Raw genomic sequence first — 14,116 nt, 5'->3', positions numbered from 1 at the left:
CTCAGATATGAAGGTCAGCTTAATTGACATCAAAGTGTGATTAACTACAGAGCCATTCTATTCTTGACTGTACATCTAACATCTTAGGATATTACCTCACGGAAATGATATCATATAGATTTTCCATTTCTCAAGAAGTCTCACTTAAACTGCTAACTACTTTCACAAAAGTCACAGAACTAGGAAGATGCCTTACATCTAGTCCCTGGTTTGTCTCCTGTATGCTAACAGGAAGCAGCATCTAACAGTTGGTTTTTCTACGGAAGACATTCAATACATATTTATCAAATGAGTACGTGCAGTTATTATGAGATACAATTATATACTGCATTCAAAATTGCAAAGAAAAGACGCTCTTTCTTTCTGGTACTATTACAAAACCAGCCTGCATATTTTCCACTCTCATTAATATCCAGACAATGTTCTTATTCTCTGTTAAAAGAAATGGAAAACAGCTGTTCCCTCTTCTCCTTATAACTCCTCATCTCTTGATTCTTCTCTTCGAATCAAACAATTTCAATTTCTTTTAATTTTTTCTCAGAGGTCTTTTTTTCTAACCGATTTTCAATGAATTTCTCCAAAGTGTAATGGAAGACTTATGTCTCAAAACTTATACCGTTTACCCCAAAGTAATGTTAACAATTACAAAACAACATATCCTTGACGTAATAAGTGTGCTGCCCAGATACCCTCGCACCACCCGCATGGTTAGTGCAAATCCTTTACATAAACAACTTTACAGTTCAACATTCGATACACCTTTTGATGTTTCTGACCAAACCGTACAGAGTTAATTTAGATTCTTTTATTCTGTTGATGATACCAAGATTTCCCATATTGATGTTGTGCAGCAATATCTTTTAAATGTTTTTCATTCTATTTACTAAATAAAATGCAATACTGGTCCACTCTAGGACATCATCTGTAGAAAACCATACTTGAGCAATTACTAGCTCTATAGACTATTCTTCAACATGTATGATTTCATTTTCCTAAAATTCTTATGGGAAAAATATACTGGAACTTGTCAAGATTTTCATTTATGTCAAGATAGTTAATAACTCTTTCCCCCATTTTTATGTATATCATCACTCCATCATAAAAGAGAGAAACAAAATTGACTGGAAGCATTCTTCAAAATGTCACAGTATTCACTAACCAATATCATTGGCTTGACATTGTGACTATTGGTTGAGGTTCTAATATTCTCCCAATTTTTATGATTAGTATGATTTATAGATGTGTCTATTTATAACATGATTACTGTATGTAATGGAATCCAAGACATCTTTGTATCTTTTAAATTGCTTTATCTTTTTAAATAACTTCTAGTTTGCCTTAATAATACATTTTTGAATCAAATACCACCCTACCCAATAAAGACTCTTAGGCCTAATACTTAATATATATATACCTTAAACATAAATTATGCTATTCATTCATTTTAATAGATAGTTCAAATGATAGATACACCTTCAATTACAAGCCATTTAGTAAATGATGGAAATTTCTGTACATTCTTTAGACTAAAAAACCGGTAACGAACAAAAGCTTCCTAAGTGCGAGTTAGTACTCGAATAAAGTCAAATAATAAAATTCAACCCCTATCTTTCTATTCTTACCTAATCTTAAGTCAGACCTTATAAAATACAGACTGTTCTGGGTGAAAAAGCATGGAGCTGTTTAACACAAACAATTAAAGCCTAATATTGAATGCAATGCACAGGGAAACTAAGCAACCCTCAGTTTACCCTTGTCATTCTTTCACTTAGCAGCTTGCCTGTTATATTTCACAAAATAGTACACACACACACACACACACACACACACACACACACACACCGGGCACGCACTATGAGATGCACAAGGACTTAAAATCTTCAATTTAGACACTGTCCCCTTCTTCAAGGCTCCTGCATTTCTCGGGTAAGATCATTGTTTCATTAAGTTCCTCCCTCTCCCCCATACAAACTTCCCAGCAATCAGGAATATTGTAAGAGGGAAAAGTAAGAAAAACTTCAAAATGAGGATTTCTTTGTAACCTAAGACATTTAAAAGGTTTTGGTCTGCATTTTGAATACATGACTCATTACATAAAGTGCAGAGGACCCTTTGAATGTTGGTGGGGTAATGATTTATTCAAATATAAAGTTTGTTCCTCAAATAGCACAAGGATACTGAAATACGTTTGATATGGTTCATCTCTCTGGCATTGGCTCAGAATATGTGCTTTCGTCACAAAACCAGTTTGAATTTTGTTCAAATATCTTGTTATAGTTGATTCAAAACTATTCTGTGCTTTTAAGTACACAGCTCCGGAAAACCTACCTGGGGCTCTTCATTCACAGTTACGGAGTACAAATTTATTAAGGCCTCTAAGTAACTGTAAATCAGGCCCAGCAACTCTATGAGAAGAAAAGTTGAAAAGTTTAGCTTATTCCGTCTTCCTAAAAGACGAAAATAGTAGAGATATCTGCAGTTGTTGAGAAACTAGTCAAAGAGGGTTTAAATTCTCCACATAGAATTCTTCCTCGTTTGCTGTTTGGCCGTGCGTGACAAATAGAAACTGGAGAAAGTAAAGCTCAAATCTATGGGAAATTACTTCACCAACAGGGACTGAAACGAAGTGATACTTCGTAGTTATTGGCAGCTGCTGAAAGATAAATAGCCTGTGAAATCAAGCCCAAGGATGGTCCAGGAACTTAAGGATACACTATTTTCTGAAGATACAAGCTAAGATGGGCCACACTACTTGAACTCTGAGGTCAGGTTCAGGATAAGTAACAATGAAAGATTCTTAAGAAAAAGTACCTTAGTCTCCTTTTGTTTCATTTAAATTTACTCTGAAACACCAACTTAAAACAGACCTAAATAGCCATGAATAAGTCACTTAACTCTCTCAGCCTTATTTTCTTTGTAAGATAGGGATAACAAGTTGCCTTGCTGGGAGCTGTATGGCTCAAAGACCGTTATGTAAAACATCTAACACAATGACAGGAACTCATTAGCACTAAATAAGTGAAAGCTGTTTTTATTATTACCATCTTATTTTTCTAATAAAAAATTTTAAGAAGCAAACTTTCAGTTACATATGTATGAGGTAGTTTTAAGACAGAATCTCAAGAAAGACAGCACTTAGCAGTGTGGACCACCATTATTAAAGTAATCCTGCCTCCGTCTGTCATAATCCCGAATTACTGCATCAATAATTCTCTGCAGAAAGAGTAAGTAAAGCTCTCAATATTAGTATAAATCGACTAAACTACAAGTATGTGAATTAAAATTTCACAGCTTCACAATTTCTGTAAGCATATTTTCGTAAGTGCTCTCTTGGGCATATTGCTCACTAATAATTGGAAATTAAACATCATTATTTTAATACTAACTAATTGGAAGTGTGGGTGGCAATACATAATTCTAAAATCAGTAAAAATAATTTTGATTTAATCACTTTTGTATCTAGTAGACAAAGAATCTGATTAAGGAGAGTTTTTAAGACAAATTTGGAAATAACAACAAAGGAAGGTCAAAATCAAAGAGTTGTATTGAAATCGAAAATTTTCTAAAATCTAGAAAAAGATCACACATATTTCAACTTGTCAGTCAAGCATGAATCTAACCTGTTCTACTCACTTCACTAACTTTGATATCTACCCTCACCTCATCTTGGAGGTAGCTTTTCCTAAAGAGGGCTCAAACTTTATCTTGCACTCGGTCTTCACTCCTCATGTATAGGCCTACATTTCTAGGTCTGTCCTAAAATCGGTATCATTCATTCTAGTTTTGAGCCCATATGTGGCCCCCTGCCTTTTCCTGTCACTGAAACACAGTCAGCCAGATTTAGTTTGGGAACCCTGAGATGCTCCACAGGCTAACTGATAATTGATACTATTCTAGTTCTCAGTTGTAAGCAACAGCGGCTGATTCGAGTAATCGCACAGAAAAGGAATTTATTCAAAGGATACTGAGAATGAGGCTCAATAGTAAGCTCCCAGGAACAATGCACAACATAGTGCAAAACAGGCCTAATGAGAAAACTGTTAGGGTTTCTGCTGCGCCAAGAATTCAACCTCGCAAACACGGCCACCCCCCAAGAGCAGGCTGCCGCTCACGCCAGCCAGGCTAGCAAAACGGCTTCTAGGTGGAGCCACCGTCCTCACGGGGCTCACTTCTGAACTCAGGTTTACTGGTGGAATCCAGGTCCCATTCCCCCGCCCTCTGACAAAGGAGGTTAGTTTTCTGGGTTCCTTCTTGGGGAGGTGATTATCACGAGGTTGGAAATGCCTCCTGAGTACAGGGAAAATGTTCAAAAGGTGCTCGGCAGCCAGAAAACACAACTAATGCCAACAGCTTTCTAAATTGCTAAAACCCAATTAACACTCACATAAAGAAGAAAATGAATAGTCTTCATCCCTTCATCCTGGAAAAGAGATGTGTTTTAAAGCAAATTATTAAATCATAAATACAGCAAACAAATATGACTTGGCTTTAGTGCTGTCTCCAATCATGAATTAAATGTACTACTGTTAATAACGTATGCGGTTTAACAGGATAAAAATAATTGCAAAATCCGCAATTCCTTTTGCACCAACCTAATAGTATTCCTAACTGCCTTGTACCAACATTTTCAACCACTATTAGTTACCCTCAACCTCTGCAAACCTCAGAGGCACAGCTGATGCATCAGGCCCCCATACTGACTTGCGACACACCTCGACCAACTGTCCCCTTCAATCCTCCCTTTCCTGTCCCCCTTTCCCTTTCACCTTCAGGAACTCAATGGCCACTGACATACTAGCTTTTTCTGAGTTCTCACAGAAAACTACTTTCATCAGTAATCATGTATATTCAACTGGAACCACCACTGTTATATGAACACTTTGTTCTGACTTAAAAAGTGAAGAATTCCAGGATGTTACATACACAGCACGGCAGTGGGCTGATACTGAAGGGTACGAATGACCAGGAAGATACATGCTGGCGTTCTTGCTTACGTCAGCATCCTGCACGGATAAACACGGTGAAGATGGCCTGATCACTGTTCCTTAATATCTATCACAGTTAGCGTCATTTTAGGTAGCCTACCATGTACAAACTATAATTAGGAATAGGAATATGAGTAAATAAAGAGACTGAAGTGGAAGTAAAAGAAATACCACCTGCAGGCTAAAGTCCTAAAACAAACAACATGCAATTACACGCCTTAAAATGATTACAAGGATACACACAAAACTTCACAGTGCTTATACGCAATGTGCATATTTTATGCTTCTCCAATTAAGGGGGAAATAGGCAGACTTGCTTATCGGAAGATAGGCCCCCAAACATAACTAACTACATTCATATCTTCCAACATAATTCAAGATTATTATGTTTCTCATTTTCCTTTTTAAAATAACATATGTATAAGTACTTTTTACCAGAGAACGTTTTAAATCAGATAAAGCTTGTGATATATAAATGGCATATTAAATTTCTTTCAAAAATATGTGCGGTCAGGTACAAAGACCCTCTTTCACCACACTTTTTCAACATCATATTGGAAGTACTATGTAATACAATAAAACAAGAAAAGGAAATATGAGATATACAGATTGGGAAGGAAGAAATTAAACTATCTTTGTTCATAGATGACATAGTCATCTATGTAGAAAATCTAAAAGAATTTAAAAAACAAACAAACAAACAAAATCCTGGAAATGATAAGTGATTATAGCTGATTGCAGGATACAGGGCCAATAAACAGTAGTCAATCACTTTCTTATATGCCAGCAATAAACAAGGGGAATTTGAAACTGAAAATACAATACCATTTACATTAGCACCCCCAACAATTAAATACTTAGGTGTAAATGTAACAAAATGTGTATAAGATCTGTATGAGGAAAACTAGAAAACTCTGATGAATGAAATCAAACAACTAAATAAATGGAGAGATACTGTGTTCACACATAGGAAGACTTAACATTGTCAAGACGTCAGTCCTTCCCAAGTTGACCTATAGATTCAATATTAATTCCAATTAAAATTCCAACAAGTTATTGACAAAATGTTTCTAAAGTTTATGTAGAGAGGCAAAAGACCTACAATAGTCAACACAATAATGACAAAGAGAAAAAGGAACAACAAAGTTGGAAGACTGACACTACCAGACTTCAAGATTTACTATGAAATGACAGTAATCAGTACAGTATGGCAATGATTAAAGAATAGAAAAATAAATCAACGTAACCAAGAATAGAGAGCCATAGACCACAAATATTGTGAACTGACCTTCAACAAAGAAAAAAAGACAACACAATGGAGCAAAGATAGTCATTTCAACAAATGGTGCTATAACAACTAGCTATCCACATGTAAAAAAATTAATCTAGACACAGCCACCCTTCACAAAAATTAACTCAAAATAGATCACAGACATAAATGTAAAACACAAAACTATAAAACTCTTAGCAGATGATATATGAGAAAACCCAAGTGACTTCAGGTATGGTGATTACTTTTTAGGTACAAAATGAAAAAAGTAACTGATAAGCTGGACCTCATTAAAATCAAAAACTGCTCTGTAAAAGACATTATCAAGAGGATGAGAAGACAAGCCACAGAGTGGGGGAAAAGACAAACCTGATGAAGGACTGTTATCTCAAAACATACAAATAACTCTTAAAACTCTACAATAAAAAAATAAACAACCCAATTAAAATATAAGCCAAAGACCTTATCAGACATCTCTCCAAAGATAAACACACAGAAAATAACATATAAAAAGATGCTCCATGTCAACTGTCATCAGGATAATGCAAATTAAAACAACAAAGAGATACCACTACACACTTATCAAAATGGCCAAAATCCAGAACACGGACAACACCAAATGCTACCGAGGATGTGGAGCAACAGGAACTCTCATTCATTGCTGGTGGGAATGCAAAATGGTGCAGCCACTTTGGAAAATAGCATAGCAGTTTCAGACAAGACTAAACAACTCTTACCATAGAATCCAGCAATCCAGTTTCCTTTTGTTACTAACCCAAAGGAGTTGAAAATGTGTCCACAGAAAAACCTGTATATAGATGTTTATAGCAGATTTAATTATAATTGTCAAAACCTGGAAGCAACTAAGATGTCCTTCAACAGGTAAATGTATAAATAAACTGTTTCACATTCAGACAATGGAGTATTATTCAGCACTAAAAAGAAAAGAGCTATCAAGCCATAAAAAGACATGGAACAAACTTAAATGTCTATTACTAAGTGAAAGAAGCCAATTTGAACAGGCTACATAGTATATCATTCTAACTATTCAACATTCAGGAAAAGGCAAAAGTATAAAGACCTAAAACATAACTGTCCTTTTAAATTACACTGAATTCTGACTTAGTGAAAAAACTCATGAAAGCTCCCTCTTTTGTCCATTGGAGATAAGGTCTCAAATGCCTCAAGCATGCAATTGAGGTCCACAATGAGGCCTTACCCTCTGCATCTGATCCTTCTGCCTACTACTTCTCCACACATAGCCTCTTTCACAAGTCTTTCTCCTCCCTGACCTTCACCTCCACCATGTTCAGTCCAACTTCAGGGCTTCACTCCTAATTCTTCCGCCTCTCTGCCAACCTACCTGCCATTTTCAGTGACTTCTCTAGTGATTTCTATAGGTCGTTCACGTCTTTTGCCTTCCTTTTAAACAACGTTTAATTTTGAAATAGTTTTTGACTAACACAGAAGTTGCAAAAATCGTAGGATTCTCTTGTATCCTTCACTCAGATTCTGCAAAAGAAATCATCTTACAGAATCGGACAATTAAGTTCACGAACTCATCCTAGAAAAAGTGCTACATATCTCATTGCTGAATATCACTACAGTCACCTTCGAAGGATTCCCCTTGGGAAGCCATGCACTGATGCCAATGCCAAGTCCATCCTTCAAAGCAATTTCAGAACTCTTTTTCTGGAATGGCCATCAGAGCTGCCATTGTGTTACCCTTGATGTCCTGAATGTCATCAAAATGTCTTCTTTTCAATATTTCCTTTATCTTCGGGTAAAGAAAGAAGTCACTGGAGGCCAGCTCAGGTGAGTAGGGAGGGTTTTCCAATGCAGTTATTTGTTTACTGGCTAAAAGCTCCCTCACAGACAGTGCAGTGTGAGCTGGTGCATTGTCGTGATGCAACAGCCATGAATTGTTGGCGAAAAGTTCAGGTCATCTAACTTGTTCATGCAGCCTTTTCAGCACTTCCAAATAGTAAACTTGGTTAACTGTTCGTCCAGTTGGTACAAATTCATAATGAATAATCCCTCTGACATCAAAAAAGGTTAGCCACATCGTTTTGACTCTTGATTTGGACTGACAGAACTTCTGTGGTTGTGAAAAATTGGCTGACTTCCATTGTGTACTTTGACGCTATGTTTCACGGTTGTTTCAACACCATTTTTCATCATCAGTGATAACACGGCCGAAAACATGGTTTTGCCTCTCCATGGTCTTGGCAAACTTCAACTCTCCTTTGCTTTTGTTCATCAGCGAGCTCCTTCGGGAACATTTTTGCACACACCTTTCTCATGCTAAGATTTTCAGTTAAGATTTTCCTGTTTCTCTATTGATGTTTACTTGGTCTGCTATGCTTCTCACAGTCAGCCAATAATTCTGATGCACAATTTGAATAATTTTTGCAATGTTTCTTCAGTTCTGCTTATTACTGGCTGCCCTGACCCCTCTTCATCAATGACATGTTCTCTCTCATCAAAAAAAATATTTCATCCATTTGTACACTGCCATTTTCTTCATGGCATAATCCCCATAAACTTGGATTAATATGTCCCTGATTTCACTTCCACTCTTGCCAAGTTTAACAAGAAATTTAACGTTTATTCACTGCTCTAATGCAAGCTCAGACATTCTCATGACAGCACACAAAAACATACAGTAACAATAATGAATATCAGTCAGCAAGACACCACCATACATCGACATGAATACAGCTGTGAGACGATATACTAAGGTCATGACCTTATTGAGCTGTTTGTTGCTGCCAATGTAAGCGCACGGTGGCAAGTTCAAGAACCTAATTGTCAGACCTCGTATATAACGGTAGTAGCAATGATCAACACCAGAAAATTGACACTATTAGAATTTTGTTAATTATAGCCCCCATATGGATTCTACCAGTTTTTCCACAAATTCACTTTTTTCAGCAGGGGAGAGGAGAAGTCATTCTGTAAATTTCATTGCATGTATAGATTCATGTAACTATCACCACATATCGGCATACAGACCTGTTCCATCAGCCCTCAAATACCCTCATGCTATCCATTTATAGTCAGTATTACACCTCTCCCCCCTAACTCCTGGCAATCCTTAATCTGTTCTCCATCTCTATAATCTTGTCATTTCAGGGATATTCTATATAGACTCACACAGTACCTAATTATTTGAGCTTGGCTTTTTTTTTTTAAACTCAACAAAATGCTCTTGATACCCAATCAAGCTGCTGCATATATCAACACCTTGTTCCTTTTTATTGCTAAGCAGTATTCCATCGTATGAACGTACCACAGTTTGTTTACCCATTCATTTGTTAAAAGACATTGTGGTTTTTTCTAGTTTGCGGCTATTACAAATAAAGCTACTATGAACATTCATTGATAGGTTTTTGGGTACATTTAAATTTTCATTTCTCTAGGGTAAATACCAAGAAGTGGGACTGCTGGGTCATATGTTACCCCGTGATGATTAATTCCTATATATCAATTTAGCTAGGTTATGGTACATAGTTGTTTGGTCAAACCACCTGTCCAGATGCTGCTATGAAGGTATTTTTTAGATGTGATTAAGATTTAAATCAGTAGACTGACTTAATCAGATTATCATCCATAATACAGGTGGATCTCTTCCAATCAGTGGAAGGCCTTAAGACAAAAGACTGGAGGTTCCCAGAAAAGGAAGGAATTTTACCTAGAGATTGCCTTCCAATTCAAGACTGTGATTCCTGCCAGAATTTCCAGCCTGCACTCCAGATTTCAGACTTGTCAATCCCCACAATCATGTGAGCCAATTAACTAAAATCAATCAATCAACCAATCAATCAATCTCTGTGTGTGTGTATGTGTGTGTGTGCAATTGTTTCTATTTCTCTGGAGACCTTTGACTAACACAGTACCCTAAGATTGGGAAATAAGCAGAGATGTCTGTTCTCAGCAATTCTTATTTTTTTCCATTATCCAGTAATCTCTGATTTTCAAAACCTGAATACATTTAAAATAAATACAATTCTTTACATATAAATACATTTATAATATATAGAAATAGAGGCATATTGCTTAGCCAAGGATTAAGAATTTAACAGATTCAGTAAATATGATATGAGAACATCTTATTGTAAAGTCCATTAATATTTCAGCAAGTAAATTCTGTAAGAAGGAATAAAACATACTACCCTACCTCTAATTTTACACCCACCATAATAAACTAAGTAAAAATATGTTCAGGTATATTATGTGACTTTGGAGGTGAGCAATACCTTAGATATAAAAATGAGAAACAAATTTTGTCAAAGTTGTACCAGAACTATCAGAAAATCCATACATTAAAATGGTAGAAAAATCGACTATTACTTCAAACGATAACTAAAGACCTTTTTAGGGAGCTATGTAAAACTACTGAAAACTGTTATGTTCTAAGTGCTAGGAGCAGTAAGTTTTTAAAATCTTCTTTAAATAGTAGTGTTTTAGAAAATAATGCAGGGATAGGTAGTATTAATATCTCTGCCATGAACACAACTATTCAAAAATTCTACAACCAATTTCTATTGAGCATTTATTAAGTTCTAGGCTCTGTGGACACAGCAACACAGCAAAGAAAATATACAGTCCAAACTATCATGGAATCTACAGTGGGGTGGGGTGGCAGTAGAAAATGAACCAACGTATAATAAGCAAAATCATAAAAAAAATTCTTATGTAGGAAAGTAAATCTAGAAAAGCAATTAAAACATGAAGGTCTGGGTGGTAGCAGATGCTATTTTAGAGGACGTACAGGGAAGACATTCCTGAGAATGTGACAATTTGGCTGAAACATGGGCTCTTTCAAGCCAGGGTGACCTATGAAAGACAAAAAAGAGAGATCCTCAGATTTCATTCTTTATTATGTGTCTCATTCAGCTCTTCCTGAATCAGGACAGCAACCTCACTGGTCCTACATCTATACTCCTGCATGCCTTATCCTTGGTTAGGAATTGAAGGCTTAACTAACATACCAATTTCCTCATAAACCTGCTCATCTGCAGAAACTAGACCAACTTAACCTCAGGAAAATCTTGACTCTTTACTGCAGGACCCAGTCCAGAAAAGCATGCTGCTTCTCTACCCAGACAGGGAAAATCAAATAGGTTTACCAAAACTCCACTTTAGATGAAGGAGAAGGAAACAAATAGGAGCCAAATAGAAGTTAGGGGGGCAGGGATAAAGGGAAAATTTACCCCTGGAAAATTTGGAAAATTTTATAAATTTGAAAGAAACAACAATAATAAAATTGTCCAATAGCTTCCTGGTAAAAATCAACAACAGAAACAGGGGCTTCTTCATACACTTCATTCAAAAGAAAATGCAGTGGATCATGGGTACAACATTCACCATGTGGTAGAAAAATACAAAACTATCGAACTATTGGGTGGTCCTTCTCAGAGGAAAGTTGTCAGATCCATCTGACTTTGATCTCTCATTCACAGAAATAGCCTGGAGAAACTTCTCCACCCCATAAAAATAACAAATCTCAGAAGCCACACACTCTGCAGGACAGAAATCACCTCTGGTGAGAAATTTTCCTTTTCAATGTACTAAGCAAACATTAACTGTTAACATGCTGAACCAGAAACATTACAGTGAAAACTCAAAGACTAAAAGTCTGTACCACAAATCTCAGGAGTTGAGAAAGATAAAAGAAGAAGAAGAGGGAGGTAGGATCTGTATTATTCTCTGCATCAGAAAACCTTTAAGGAAACTGTTAAGCATTAGTAAGAACATAATACCCAGAAATTAAATTTGGCTATGTCTATTCTTGTCTAACGGCAAAATAAAAAGAACCTAAATAAAAATTCTATGATAATATGAAAACCTTACTTGTATGAGTTCTTTTAATTTTTGGTAAAACTCATGAACCATGGCATTTTGAGTGACCTGCCCACATAAAAGATTACTGATTCATGTGCAAAATTAGCACGTGAACCAAAGTATATAATCCTAGAGAGAGAAAAAAAAACAAACTCCAACAAAATAAACAGCCTCTTTTCTTTCATCAAGTCCTTTGTTGAGTGAGCCAACTAGCTGGCACAGAATTTGTCTTGTCTAGAAGTAGAATAGAACAGTGTTTGGAACCAGAGGACTTGGACTTGACTTTTGGTTCCACCACTTGGTAGCGACCATGCAATGAAGATGAGGCTCTCTCTTACTGAGCATCAGTTTTCATCCACACATTGGAGTTGATGAATGGTACCTAACTCAGTGGTTATCCTAAAGACTAAATTAATGTACATAAAGTGTCTGGCACACGAAAATCACTCTACAAAGGTTATTAAAAATACACGCGTATGTACATATTTCACATTTATAAGTTCCATATATTCCATATGCGTTATGTTATAAAATGGTGGTAAATATGAACTCCTTAATCAATGACTTGCTGTGTCAGTGTGGGTAAATTATTTAATCACTCTGAGCTTTACCTTTTACATTTGTAAAATGGAGATCATGCTACTGGTCTAGCCTCCATTCAACAGATTTTCCACACATGCGAGGGGGAGCTCATCAGCCCAATTTCCATCACACCATGTTTACTAGTTTTCTGGGATTAGCCTTACAAAGTACCAGAAAGTGAGCGGCTTAACAAAAACTCCTTTTCTGGAGGCTGGAGGTCCAAGACCAGTTGTCAGGAGGGTTGGTTTCTTCCAAGGGCTGTGAGGAAGAATCTGATGCTTTTGTCCTAGCTTATGATGAGTTACTGGCAATCTTTGGGGTTCCTTGGTTTGTGGAAGCATCACCCTGATTGCTGCCTTGATCTTCACCTGGGATTCTCTCTACGTGAGTGTCTGTCAACAAAATTTCCCCTTTCTATTAAGGACAGCAGTCATATTGGATTACAGCCCATCCTAATGACTTCCTCTTAGCTTGATTATCTCTGTAAAGATACTATCACCAAACGAGGTTTGAAGCAGGACCTACATTGTAAGTTCAGGAGAACTCTAACTCTTGGCTAGAATTTACCTGGTTCCCAAGCTACAAAGTTCGAATAGCTGTTTCTACAGCACAAATATATTTTCTCCACAGGAAGTTAAATTTGGATTTCAAATAAAATGAGTACTTTTTCAGTGAGGTGGCACCTTCCCCTACAGGTGAGTTGCTGGTGCATTGCCACACTGAGCTACTAAGCTACGCAACATGAGGCAGCATTGCCTCAAGTTCCCCCATCAGAATTACCAGAGGTACTTGTCATTCATACAAATTCCCAGGCTCCATCCCGAACTCACAAAATCAGACTCTCCATGGAAGGGGTTGGGAAAGCTAGCTATAGGTTTAACCAATAGCCAAGGTGATTCTTACAAAAGACATTTGGTAAACAATGGGTTTGATGAGGACAAAGAACAGTTGAAGAACTGTTAGTACAAAGAAGAAGAATAAAGTAAAAATAGAATCTAGAAATAAACAGCTGGGAATAACAAACATTTTTCTAATTTAGAAGGTGAGAATGTAGGAAATAGGACGAGATAACCACAGAAAATTAATGCTTACCTTCTGGGGAGGTACAGTGGGTGTGGTAATTGCATTAGTCACACTGTTTTTCCCTGGGCTTACTCCACCAGGGATGACCCAGCTAAACTCACACTGCCCTGCAACCAAGGCCACCTCTTGATGGAAATGAGTACCTGCTGTTCCACCCTGTCTTTTGGCTGTAACTGAGGCCTGCCCAGGAGTGTATTCCCACTGCCTCCAATTCTAAACCTTCCTGGCACAGGGAAATAATCTTTCTCCCTACAAGTGGAGAATCTGAGGGCAGAACACGGCCTGGTTTGTGGGTGGTCTGGGTACAGCTCAAAGTATTAAAATGTGTTTCAAATACTAGGGAAAAAAA

General features: G+C 36.9%; 1 protein-coding gene across 2 annotated transcripts in view; it reads right to left on the bottom strand.

The window, feature by feature from the left end:
- CDKAL1 (CDKAL1 threonylcarbamoyladenosine tRNA methylthiotransferase) overlaps positions 1 to 14,116 on the bottom strand; it is a 629,213-nt gene that overhangs the window by 271,453 nt on the left and 343,644 nt on the right. The gene's annotated exons all lie outside the window — the stretch shown is intronic.

This window comes from Rhinolophus hipposideros, assembly GCF_964194185.1.
Source record: "Rhinolophus hipposideros genome assembly, chromosome: 8".
Classification (NCBI taxonomy): domain Eukaryota; kingdom Metazoa; phylum Chordata; class Mammalia; order Chiroptera; family Rhinolophidae; genus Rhinolophus; species Rhinolophus hipposideros.
The sequence above is the reverse complement of the archived record's forward strand: the minus strand, read 5'-3'. Positions and strand labels throughout refer to the sequence as shown.